Here is a 14,046-nt window from a genome sequence, read left to right on the forward strand (position 1 = left end):
GGACCTGATTTACCCCTAACCAATAAAACTATAAATGCTTATGGGATTTCCTCTACCAACAAAACCCATGCCCTTTAAATTGAACCAATTAATGTTGAACACGTAGAGACTTTTTAATTAACTAAACTTAAGGCCCAGTCTATCCTGTTTCCGGTGCCAGACTTATTATGAACAGATCACTCCATCTACAGTGGACTGATCAGTAGTGTTAGCCTAGTTATAATACTCTAGTCTCGAGAGCTACCTCAAAAAGGAAGCTCCCTCCAAAGTTTCTCTTCCCTTCTGATTTGGCCGATGTATTTTATAAATTTGGTGCATTACATATTCCTCTTAAAATAATAATGTGAAGCAGTAACATTGTAAGGGAAGACTAAAATGAAAACTGCCTTCCAATATGGAGAAAGTTATCATGTTTGTTTTGTTTTATTTTTAAACCTTGCAATAGGGGTAAAAGCAGGACATTGTTTGAGAGTGATGTGTCTTAGCAGTAGTGATTGAGAATGTGTTTTTTTCTGCTGGAAAGTTTAGAAGGGTTTTAGTTGAAGGTAACAGATATGGAGACTTGTGAGAGAAACAAAGACATTGATAAAGAAGGTAAAGTGGAACGATTAACGGTACGATCTATCAGTTGATGTCAGATGTAATGAGTGTTGCCAGTATATGAATGGTAATATGTTATTAGTGGCTTTCAGATATTTTAGTAATTTGAAAATGCTGAGGTTTTAATACAAGGTCACATGACGAACAGAGGGATTGAGCCTCTGGTGTTTGGGTTAGAGATAAGCTTCCTGTGGACAAATAGATAAGCCGCCAATGAAAGTGAGTGGTACTCACTGAACTCAAACAGACTGTAAGTGACACAGTGGGACATTTGAGACAGAGGTATGAATAATTGAATGAGAGATGTTGTTGACCATTTTCAATTATTATTACTCAATTCTAGAGTTTGGGTAACACCAGTGATTTAAGTAAGAAGGTAATGTAATCTAAAACAATAATATTATTACATTACGTGGAACTGTGTCCAAAATTGAAGTAGATCCAAGTAAATGTTTTTAGTAGTGAATATTGAGTTTATAAGCCAGCACCAACATTTTGAAGGACCTAGTAGAGTTGTTAAACGACATGTTTCATATTTTGACTAGTTGATGTCACAGGGACAGTCAGTACAAAACATAAGTCAATGCAACAGGTAAAAATGATAAGATTACAAGAAAGGGGCACTGGGATTGTTTACTTTAGACGGTGCCTATTCTGCTTAATGGGACACTGTATCATCTGATGTGTCTCGAGTATGATTCTGGGTACGCATGGTTTTATCAAGACATAATGCCCAAAGATGCAGTGAACTTGATTAAGAATTTTTAGGACTGATTAAAATGAAGAAAACTATTTACATGTTTATTTTATTTCTTCCAGGACTGATGGAATGTCCACTACCAAATGTGCTGATGAGTTTACCAATGATTCTGTATCTCTCCCATTGAAAGGCGTCCTGAGGCAGGAACAGTATAAAGGTACCCAGATCCGGTTGTTAAGGGAGCTCCAAAATGAAGTATTTTTTTTGTTTTTACCCTACATTTTACCACCCACGACAGCACCTACACACAACCCACCTGTTATGAATATTTGTTAGTGATGTTAATACTGTGCTTCATTTATTGTGTGGGGTCTTCTTATTGGGTTTTGGTGTTTTTTTCATGGGTTAGAAAGGATGCAGCTTAAAGGGCACACAAATAACATTTCATGAAGTATCTATTGTGTGAGTTTTGCTTGCAAACATTTAAAGTCTATTGATCAGAAATGTACAGAAAAACCCAATGTAAAGCTGGTACACAAAATGTTTGAGATGTTTTTAAACAATGAGTCTGAGGAAGAGGGAAAGAAAGGGGAAAGAAACACTCACTTAATGGGGTTGCATGACATCTGGTCTCTGTTCTGACTTTCTGGTGAGGCCTGATCACCCTCACCAGAAAGGCTAGAGACATTGGGTGAGATTTAAGTGTAGCGCTGATACATAGGAAGAAGTTTATCATTTATTAATAGTCCTATGTGTGTTTCGGACCACGAGAAGGACCGAGAGCGTTGCCCCTGAATGAGGGACACCTGTCTCTAGTCTATTTCACTATTTCTTGAATTAACTTATGGGATACAATTATTTCCTTTATGGAGTTATCAAGACTTGTAATTCAAATTGTATTTGTTATTCTGATTCGTACATTTTTTATTTAAGGCAAGTCGTCCAGGTCCTGAGGCAGAAAAGCATCCCCAAGCCATCACACTACCACCACCATGCTTGATCGTTGGTATGGGGTTCTTACTGTGGAATGCAGGGTTTGGTTTTCGCCAGGCATAATGGGACCCATGTTGTCCAAAATGTTGACTCAGGTTTGCCAAAAAGCACCTAGAAGAATGTTCTATGGATAGATGATTCAAAAGCATAACTTTATTTTACATGTTTTATGCTTTAGTGTTAAGATGTCCCTTCACTGGAACTAAGGGCCCTAGCCTGAACCATGAAAAACAGCCCCAGACCATTATTCCTCCTCCACCAAACTTTACAGTTGGCACTATGCATTGGGGCAGGTAGCATTCTCCTGGCATCCGCCAAATCCAGATTCATCTGTTGGACTGCCAGATGGTGAAACGTGATTCATCACTCCAGAGAACACGTTTCCACTGCTCCAGAGTCCAATGGCCTCAAGCTTTACACCACTCCAACTGACGCTTGGCATTGGGCATGGCGATCTTAGGCTTGTGTGCGGCTGCTCGGCCATGGAAACCTATTTCATGAAGCTCGCAACAAACAGTTATTGTGCTGATGTTGCTTCCAGATGCAGTTTGGAACTTGGTAATGAGTGTTGTAACCGAAGACAGATGATTTTTACACTCTCCATGTGTCAGCACTTGGCGGTCGTGTTCTTTGAGCTTGTGTGACCTACCACTTCGTGGCTAAGCCATTGTTGCTCCGACACATTTCCACTTCACAATAACAGAACTTACATTTGACCGGGGCAGCTCTAGCAGTGCATAAACTTGACAAACTGACTTGTTGGAAAGTCTCTGAGCTTTTCAGTAAGGCCATTCTACTGCCTTATGGTGATTGTATAGCTGTGTGCTCGATTTTAAACATCTGTCAGCGACGGGTGTGTTTGAACTAGCCGAATCGACTTATAAAAGTGATGAAAATGTAACATGTTGCAATTGAGGTAGGAACCATGAAGCCACGTCTTTTGAATGCCCGACAAGGGTGAAAGAAAATTATGTGGCCAAAGTTAAGGTTGCCCAGAGCATTTCATATGCAGCAGCTGTTAAAAGGGTTGAGGGTTTGAATGGTGCTCCTGATGTGTCCATGGTGGTGGATAGGCCTTCATTGCAGGCTGCAGACAGTGGTGGATTTAGGTAGAGGCGACATGGGCAGCCGCCCAGGGCGGCAACTTGCCGGGTGCGGGACAGGGCGCCCGCACAAAAAAATACGGAATGGTGACATTTGTGTGATCAGTTTTCTATCGCTCATTTGCACGTCACGTCAATGATATCATGTCACCATCTGGGACTGTGGGTCAATTAACCTTGACAGAGTGGGCACCCTGATTCTGGCTTGTGAGCTAGACAGGCTACTGCCTGGGAAGGTCTCCCACTCAGAACTACAAGATGGGGAGGGGGGCGGGCGTAGGTTGACCTCAGGTCTCCCCACTGGAAGCCCGAGGTAGGGGGAGCAGGGGAATCTATCAAATAGCGCACCTCTAACTTTGTACAGTAGTAATGCATTAGTAAAATCAGTCACACCACGAAATGCTACAAAATAAACCACAATTCATTCATAGTTTCATAGAAATATTGTTGGATTTTTTTTCTGGTTTGTGCGGAATCGTTAGGAATAATATAAAACCAATCTGCACACCACCAAGGTGAATTGGTTTAGTCTTGACTCTTCGTTGACAGTGTTGGGGGATGGGTAACGTATTGATGCCCGAGTGCCAAATCAACACAAATTTGTTTCTATTTGTCTTTGTTACTTATTTTTGAAATTTGAGTCTTATTTTTGTATATATATATATATATATATATATATATATATATATAGTTTTAAATGTTATGATAATTTATTTGTGTTGTTCCAAATGTCTGAGGGGGGGCTGAAGGGGTCGGGGGTCGCCCAAGGAGCCACTGGCTAGAAACGCCACTGGCTGCAGGGGTTGCCTTTCATCAGCAGAACCCTGATATTTCAAAGGTTAAGAAGGTAGACTTTGTGGCCTTTATAAATATGGTGATTAATGGCACTGCCAAGGTGGAGAGAAGGTCCAGGAAAATAGTATTATTGTGGATGTGCCGGAGAGGTTTCTCGGTGGAGGAGTTATATGGAATATTGTCACAAGCCGTACCACCCTCTCAGATCCTACAGCCTGAGAAGGGAGATATGGAGATTTGAAAGAAGTGGGAGTTTTGGTCAATTTACAATTTTTATTTGGGTGGATTAAGTTAGTTTCTCTATCATGTATGGATTAGATTATTTTCCCCTTTAAAAAAAATCCCGTCCAGTTGGTGGCGCCAATACATATTTTGGGGATGAAGTCCGCCATAAAACCCACAGAAGAAGAAGCAGTACCAACACCTGGTTGTTTGTGACCAAAATGTGCAATCCGAGATGATTTTCAGTTTATTTTATAAATAGTTTTGGCTCTTGTTTCGGCTGATGAATATCGACTATCTTAATTCGCTACCGTTTGCTAGTTGGCTGTTAGGTATCACAAGCTAGCCATGTAGTTTAAATAGGAAAACTTTTTTCAAAACATCAACCAACGCCAATTTAGCACAAGTGAGCAGCTGAAAACTACTGTCATGATCTGATCTGAGTGGATGTGGAACTACCTACGCTAGCTAACGTAAGTTAAAATTTTCCATTCCTCTTGATGCTATTTATCACTAGCTAATGACTGCGTGTTTGAAAACATCGCTACATAGCTTGCAAGCTAGCGTTAGCAGATAGCATGCTAGCTAGCTTGTCGTACTATAGACGTAACGCACGAATTTGTCAAATTAAAACTACATGTATCGTTAGCTAGAAAACATAAGCTACACAAACTAACGTTAGGTATTTTTTAACTAGCTGGCTACTAGCTAGTTAATGTAGGAGGCATTTGTGGCGTAAATTTAGCTAGCTAACGTTAGCTTGCTAACAAGCTCCTAGCTAGACCAGAGCGGGCTACCATAATCTTCAAAGTTGACAGGTTAATTAGCTGTTTATGATCGTCTATAGTACTTGCTTGCGCAGTCAATCGGAAGGCTATGCCTTTCACCAACACCACATGACGTTGTTACTGCTCTTGTAAATTATTTAACAAGCCGAGCTCCCTGCCATCCAGGACCTCTAATTTACCAGGCTGTGTTAGATGAAGGCCCAACATTTTTCAGACTCAAGTCACCCAAGCCATAGACTGTTCTCTCTGCTACCTCATGGCAATTGGAACCAACAGTACCCTAACAGCTTCTACCCCCAAGCCACGAGACTGCTAAATAGCTAATCAAATGGCTACCCGGACTGCTCGCATTTACCCTTTTTTTCTCTCTCACTATTTTACCTACTTTACGAACACACTACCCACACACTTGCACATACTGACATCCCACCACACACACTACATGAGCCTGCACACATGCATACTGATGCCTCACACATGCTGCTGCTACTGTCTTATCTATGCTGTTGTAGTCACTTTACCCCTACCTAAACTCAGCAAAAAAATAAACGTCCTCTCACTGTCAACTGTTTGTTTATTTTCAGCAAACTTAACATCTGTAAATATGTGTATGAACATATGATTGAACAACTACCATAGGCATGTGACCAACATACATTTAATAATGTGTCCCTGAACAAAGGGTGGGGGTTCAAAATCAAAAGTAAGTCAGTATCTGGTGTGGCCACCAGTTGCATTAAGTACTGCAGTGAATCTCCTCCTCATGGACTGCACCAGACTTGCCAGTACTTGCTGTGAGCTGTTACCCCACTCTTCCACCAAGGCACCTTGAAGTTCCTGGACATTTCTGGGGGGAATGGCCCTCACCCTCCGATCCGACAGGTCCCAGATGTGCTCAATGGGATTGAGATCCGGGCTCTTCGCTGGCCATGGCAGAACACTGACATTCATGTCATGCACAGAACGAGCAGTATGGCTGGTGGCATCGTCATGCTGGAGGGTCATGTCAGGATGAGCCTGCAGGAAGGAAGGGAGGAGTTCTTCCCTGTAAACGCACAGAGTTGAAATTGCCTGCAATGACAACAAGCTCAGTCTGATGATGCTGTGACACACTGCCCCAGACCATGACTGGACCCTCCACCTCGAGTACAGGCCTCTGTGTAACGCTCATTCCTTCGACGATAAACGTGAATCTGACCATCACCCCTGGTGAGACAAAACCGCGACAAGTCAGTGAAGAGCACTTTTTGCCAGTCCTGTCTCATCCAGCGACTTTGTACCGATCCTTTGCAGGTGTTGTAACTAGAGGTCGACCGATTCTGATTTTTCAACGCCGATACCAATTTATTGGAAGACCAAAAAAAGCCCATCCGATTTAAATCGGTCAAAATATATATGCAATGATGACAATTACAACAATACTGAATGAACAATGAACACTTTAACTTAATATAATACATAAAAATATATTTAGTCTCAAATAAATAATGAAACATGTCAAATTTGGTTTAAATAATGCAATAACACTGTGGAGAAGAAATAGTGCAATATGTGCCATGTAAAAAAACGGCCCTATGTTCCCTGCTCAGAACATGAGAACATATGAAAGCTGGTTGTTCCTTTTACATTTACATTTACATTTAAGTCATTTAGCAGACGCTCTTATCCAGAGCGACTTACAAATTGGTGCATACACCTTATGACATCCAGTGGAACAGCCACTTTACAATAGTGCATCTAAATATTTTTAGGGGGGGTGAGAAGGATTACTTTTAACATGAATCTTCAATATTCCCAGGTAAGAAGTTTTAGGTTGTAGTTATTAGTGGACTGTTTCTCTCGACTATTTGTATTTCATATACCTTTGACTATTGGATGTTCTTATAGGCACTTTAGTATTGCCAGCCTAATCTCGGGAGTTGTTAGGCCTAGTCATAAACAGCACTGTGCTTAGAGCATTGCTAAGAGCTGCTGGCAAATGCAGTAAAGTGCTGTTTGAATGAATGCTTACGAGCCTGCTGTTGCCAACCACTGCTCAGTCACTGCTCTATCAAATCATATACTTAATTATAATACACACAAATACGAGCCCTTGGTATAACATGGTAAAATCCGGAAATTATAATTTTGTAAACAAAATGTTTGTCCTTTCAGTGAAATACGGAACCGTTCTGTATTTTATGTAATGGGTGGCAACCCTAAGTCTAAATATTGCTGTTACATTGCACAACCTTTGCTGGTATTTTACATAATTATGAAAAATGAATTTGTCTTTGTTAGGAAGAAATGGTCTTCACACAGTTCGCAATGAGCCAGGCGGGCTGCTGTATGTACTCTGACTCTGCTTGCACTGAATGCAAGAGAAGTGACTTTTTTGCCCCCCTTAGTTAATATTGCCTTCTGACATTAATTTCTTAACGACATATGAGCAGGGACCCTGGGCATCTTTCTTTTTGTTTTTTTTCAGAGTCAGCAGAAAGGCCTCTTTAGTGCCCTAAAGTTTTCATATCTGTGACCTTAATTGCCTACCTTCTATCAGCTGTTAGTTTCTTAACAACCTTTCCACAGGTGCATGTTCATTAATTGTTTATGGTTCATTGAACAAGCATGGGGAAATGGTGTTTAAACCCTTCATAATGTAGAGCTGTGAAGTTAATTAGCCTGCAGAGTTCTGTATTACTAAGTCTGTACCCAAACAATTTGAGCTTGTACTTCTAAAAATTCACCTTTCCAGAAACAAGTCTCTCAATGTTGCCGCTTGCTATAGATCTCGCTCTGCCCCCAGTTGTGCCCTTGATACCATATGTGAACTGATTGCCCCCCCCATCTATCTTCTGAGCTTGTGCTACCTGGTGACCTGAACGGGGACATGCTTAAAACAAATCCTACAAACAAAGCTTGATGCCCTCAATCTCACACAAATTATCAATGAACCTACCAGGTACAACCCCAAATCAGTAAACACGGCACCCTCATAGATGTCATCCTAACTAATTCGCCCTCCAAATACACCTCTGCTGTTTTCTATCAAGATCTCAGCAATCACTGCCTCATTGCCTGCGTCCGTAATGGGTCTGCGACCAAATGACCACCCCTCATCACTGTCAAACGCTCCCTGAAACACTTCTGCGAGCAGGCCTTTCTAATCGACCAAGCCGGGGTATCCTGGAATGACATTGACCCCATCCCGTCAGTAGATGATGCCTGGCTATTCTTTAAAAGTGCCTTCCACACCATCCTAAATAAGCATGCCCCTCTCAAACAATTTAGAACTAGGAATAGATAGTCCTTGGTTCACTCCAGACCTGTCTGCTCTTGACCAGCACAAAAACATCCTGTGGCGTTCTGCATTAGCATCGAATAGCCCCTGTGATATGCAACTCTTCAGGGAAGTTAGCTTTTCTAACTGCCTGTGTATATTTATTCCTAAGGCAAGCTTTTTCAAACAAATTTGCATCCTGTAGTACTAACTCAAATGTTCTGGGACACTGTAAAGTCCATGGAGAGTAAGAGCACCCCCTCCCAGCTGCCCACTGCTCTGAGGCTAGGAAACACTGTCACCACCGATAAATCCACTATAATTGAGAATTTTGATAAGCATTTCTCTCCGGCTGGCCATGCTTTCCACATGGCTAGTCCGGTCAACTGCCCGGCACCCTGCACAGCAACCCGCCAAAGCCCCCACCATTTCTCCTTTACCCAACTCCAGATAGCTGATGTTCTGAAAGAGCTGCAAAATCTGGACTCCTACAAATCAGCCGGGCTAGACAATCTGGACCCTCTCTTTCTAAAATTATCTGCCAAAATGGTTGCAACCCCTATTACGAGCCTATTCAACCTCTCTTTCGTATCGTCTGAGATTACCAAAGATTGGAAAGCTGCCTCGGTCATCACCCTCTTCAAAGTGGGTGACACTCTAAACCCAAACTGCTACAGACCTATATTTATCTTACCCTGTCTTTCTAAGGTATTCGAAAGCCAAGTCAACAAACAGATTACTGACCATTTTAGAATCCCAACATACCTTCTCTGCTATGCAATCTGGTTCTAGAGATCATTGGTGCACCTCAGCAACGCTCAAGTTTCTAAACGACATCATAACCGCCATCGATAAGAGACATTACTGTGCAGCCATATTCATCGACCTGGCCAAGGCTTTCGACTCTGTCAATCACAACATTCTTATTGGTAGACTCGACAGCCTTGGTTTCTCAAATGATTGCCTCGTCTGGTTCACCAACTACTTCTCAGAGTTCAGTGTGTCAAATCGGAGGGCCTGTTGTACGGACCTCTAACAGTCTCTATGGGTGTGCCGCAGGGTTCAATTCTCAGGCAGACTCTCTTTTCTGTATACATCAATGATGTTGCTCTTGCTGCTGGTGATTCTCTGATCCACCTCTACACAGACGACACCATTCTGTATACTTCTGGCCCCTCCTTGGACACTGTTAACAACCCTCCAGGCAAGCTTCAATGCCATACAACTCTCCTTCCGTGGCCTCCAACTGCTCTTAAACGCAAGTAAAACTAAATGCATGCTATTCAATCAAATACAAATACCTAGGTTTCTGGTTAGACTGAACTCTCCTTCCAGACTCACATTCAGCATCTCCAATCCCAAAATAAATCTAGAATTGTTTCCTATAATCGCAACAAAGCGTCCTTCACTCATGCTGCCAAACACCCCCGTAAAACTGACCATCCTACCAATCCTCGACTTCGGTGATGTCATCTATAAAATAGCCTCCAACACTCAAACTGCATCCAGTTTGTTGAGTAATCGCAGTGCCATCCGTTTTGTCAAAGCCCCATACACAACCCACCATTGCGACCTGTACGCCCTCGTTGGTTGGCCCTTGCTTCATACTCGTCGCCAAACCCACTGGCGACAGGTTATCTAAGTCTCTGCTAGGTAAAGCCCCGCCTTATCTCAGCTCGCTGGTCACCATAGCAGCACCCACTCGCAGCACGCGCTCCAGCAGGTATATAGTGGGGCAAAAAAGTATTTAGTCAGCCACCAATTGTACAAGTTCTCCCACACAGGACAGGGTCCTGAAAAAGGTACATAGCTACCTCAATTACCTTGTACCCCTGTACATCAATTTTGTATTGGTAGTCCCTTCACTGTGTAATTATTGCTTGTCACTTTTTTTGTTGTCTGTCTAACTGTTGGACAAGGACCTGTAAGTTACCATTTTTATGTAAGTCTACACCCATTGTTTACAAAGCATGTGACAACTATAATTTATTTTTATCGTGCCTTCCAACCAAAGCAGTTTGGTTATGAGAGATACAGGCTTTGAATTCAACCTTTTGACTGTGGTAATATAGCTAGCTATAGCAAATATGATCTATTATATTGTAAAGATGGTCAAGTGACCGCTCTTACAATAGAAATGCATGCCCTCAAAGATGGGATGCAAGAACAGGTGGGACCGTTCTAGACATTGAGATGGCAGATACAGTTGAAGTCGGAAGTTTACATACACCATAGCCAAATAAATTTATACTCAGTTTTTCAATATTCCTGACATTTAATAACAAATTTCAGTCTAACTCTCCCTCTTTGTGTGGGGGGATCTGCAGCGAATTGTAATTAATGTGGACTTCCTATTTTTTATTTTTTTTGTTCAAGTGAAGTAAAACAAATGTGATGTACTGTATTCTTTATATTTTGGGTAACAGATTGAGTAAAAATTCCCTGTCTTAGTTCAATTATGATCACCACTTTATTTTAAGAATGAAATGTCCAAATAATAGTTGTGATTTCTGCTTATCACATTCCTAGTGGGTCAAAAGGTTACATACCAAATACTTATTGAGTGTAGCATTGCCTTTAAATAGCTTAACGTGGGTCAAATGTTTCAGGTAGCCTTCCACAAGCTTCCCACAATAAGTTGTGAACTTTGGCCCATTCCTCCTCACAGAGCTGGTGTAACTCAGTCAAGTTTGTAGGCCTCCTTGCTCCACACGCTTTTTCAGTTCTGTCCACACATTTTATATAGGATTGAGGTAAGGACTTTGTGATGGCCATTCCAATACCTTGACTTTGTTGGCCTTAAGCCATTTTGCCACAACTTTGGAAGTATGCTTGTGGTCATTGTTCATTTGGAAGACCCATTTGTGACCAGCATTTAACTTCCTGACTGACGTCTTGATGTTGCTTCAATATATCCACATAATTTCCCTTCTCATGAAGCCATCTATTTTGTGAAGTGCACTAGTCCCTCCTGCAGCAAAGCAACCCCACAACATGATGCTGCAACCACCATGCTTCACGGTTGGGATGGTGTTCTTCAGCTTGCAGGCCTCCCTTTTTCCTCCAAACATAACGATGGGCATTATGGCCAAACAGTTCTATTTTTGTTTCATCAGACCAGAGGACATTTCTCCAAAAAGTACGATCTTTGTCCCCATGTGCAGTTACAAATCGTAGTCTTGCTTTTTTATGAGTTTTTTTGGAGGAGTGGCTTCTTCCTTGCTGAGCGGCCTTTCAGGTTATGTCAATATAGGACTTGTTTTACTGTGGATATAGATACGTTTGTACCGGTTTCCTCCAGCATCTTCACAAGGTTATTCTGTAATTGATTTGCGCTTTTCACACAAGTGTGTTCATCTCTAGGAGACAGATAGCATATCCTTCCTGAGTGGTATGACGGCTGCTTGGTCCCATGGTGTTTGTACAGATGAACGTGGCACTTTCAGGCGTCTGGAAATTGAATGATCCAGACACCCACAGGTACACTTCCAATTGACTCAAGTGATGTCAATTAGCCAATCAGAAGCTTCTAAAGCCATGACATAATTTTCTGGTATTTTCCAAACTGTTTAATTTCTTATGGTATTGGGGAGGCTTGTGTCCCTCTTGGCCAAAAGGCAGGGAATATGCTGCGTGGCAAATTCAAATAAAATGATATAAAATCAAACTTTCATTAAATCACACATGTAAGATTCTCAATTAAAGCTACACTCGTTGTGAATCCAGCCCACGTGTCAGATTTTAAAAAGGCTTTTCGGCGAAAGCATAAGAAGCTATCTGATGGCACAACAGTAAACAAAGAGTAGCATATTTCAACCCTGCAGGCGCTCCACAAAACGCAGAAATAAAATATAAAACATGCCTTACCTTTGACGAGCTTCTTTTGTCAGCACTCCAATATGTCCCATAAACATCACAATTGGTCCTTTTGTTCCATTAATTCCATCCATCTATATCCAAATGTCCATTTATTTGACACATTTGATCCAGACAAACGCAATGTCACTACAAATTATTTCAAAAGTTGCCTATAAACTTTGCCAAAATATTTCAAACTACTTTTGTAATACGACTTTAGGTATTTTTAAACGTTAATAATTGATCAAATTGTAGATGGGTATCTGTTTTCAATAGAGGACGAGGGGAAACTAACGCTACTTTTCAAGTCTTGCTCAACTCTCACCAGTGTTACCCAGTTCCTAGATGGTTGTACTTCATTGCACAAATGAATAACCTCAACCAAATTCCAAAGACTGGTGACATCCAGTGGAAGTGGTAGGAACTGAAAACAAGTGCCTAAGAAATATCGTTTCCCAATGAGAACTCACTGAACAGACAGACCTAAAAAAAAAAAATTGGAACGGTTAGTCCTCTGGGTTTTACCTGCTACATAATTTCTGTTATACTCACAGATATGATTCAAGTAGTTTTAGAAACTTCAGTGTTTTCTATTCAAATCTACTAATAATATGCATATCTTATTCTTGGCATGAGTAGCAGGAAGTTGAAATTGGGCATGCTATTTTTCCAAAAGTGGAGATGCTGCACCCTATACACTGAGTTGACTGTGCCTTTAACTTCTTAAGGTATGTAAACTTCTGACCCACTGGAATTGTGACAGTGAAATAATCTGTCTGCGAACAATTTTTGGACACATTTCGTGTCATGCACAAAGTAGATGTCCTAACCGACTTGTGAAAACTTTGGTTTGTTAACAAGGAATTTGTGGAGTAGTTGAAAAGCGAGTTTTAATGACTTAACCTAAGTGTTTGTTAACTTTAGACTTCAACTGTACCTGTGTGAACAACAGGCACAATTATGTACATTTATTCCGTTGACAAAATGCTATGTGTGTCCACATCGGTGCATTCTTAACAACCTAACCATTACTAAACTTTTATTGGATCAAATGAGCAATTCCATTATTTGTTGACTTAATTTGACTCTCATTGACCACCATACAGAAACTCAGTTCGTTGTCTTATTTTCGTGGACTGATTTTTGGGCTTAGTAAACCCTGTCGCTTTGCCTCTTTATATCTGGCTCTCGTCCGTGTTTATTATAAAAAAAAAAAAAATTGTATTGATATCTTCCACCTAACATACCATGCTGACCAGACCGGACACGTCAATTGTGCGATCGTTGAATTGCTTGCATGTGTACATTTATTTTGCGGTCATTGCATCCCACGCTACTCGCGGGCATCAGCGAGCATCCGGGTGGCCCGGCGTTAAAATCGAAATCTGTTCTTCTCGTGACAAGCAACGCGCTGCATGTCCGGCCTCATCTCATTGGTTTTTAGGAGCATATTCCATCATGGGTGATTTCCTGACCCTGTAATGCAAACAACGCTTCTTATAACACCAATGCCCACTTCTAAGTTAACCTCTATCCACTAGGCACTTGAGTAGATCTGAAAGGATTGGAGTGGATAGGTATATGCAAAAGATGACTGTCCACACTCCGGTAGGTTGTAGTAATGCTTTAGTTGGTTGCCAACTGACATATTAAGTCCAAAATAAGAAGCCTGAAGGAGGAGCGATGACGAGAAACGGGATCTGTTTACTGGTTTTATCTGTGGATTAA

The 14,046-nt window shown here is 41.3% G+C and overlaps 1 protein-coding gene across 2 annotated transcripts in view; it reads left to right on the forward strand.

The window, feature by feature from the left end:
• Positions 1-4,575: 4,575 nt before the first annotated feature.
• Positions 4,576-14,046, forward strand: part of atg16l1 (ATG16 autophagy related 16-like 1 (S. cerevisiae)) — a 51,324-nt gene continuing 41,853 nt past the window's right edge. For both annotated transcript variants that reach the window (XM_035791422.2, XM_035791423.2), the window contains exon 1: positions 4,576-4,886. The gene's annotated coding sequence lies outside the window, so the exon portion shown is untranslated. The remainder of the gene's footprint in view (positions 4,887-14,046) is intronic.

This window comes from Oncorhynchus keta, chromosome 18 (genome assembly GCF_023373465.1).
Source record: "Oncorhynchus keta strain PuntledgeMale-10-30-2019 chromosome 18, Oket_V2, whole genome shotgun sequence".
Classification (NCBI taxonomy): domain Eukaryota; kingdom Metazoa; phylum Chordata; class Actinopteri; order Salmoniformes; family Salmonidae; genus Oncorhynchus; species Oncorhynchus keta.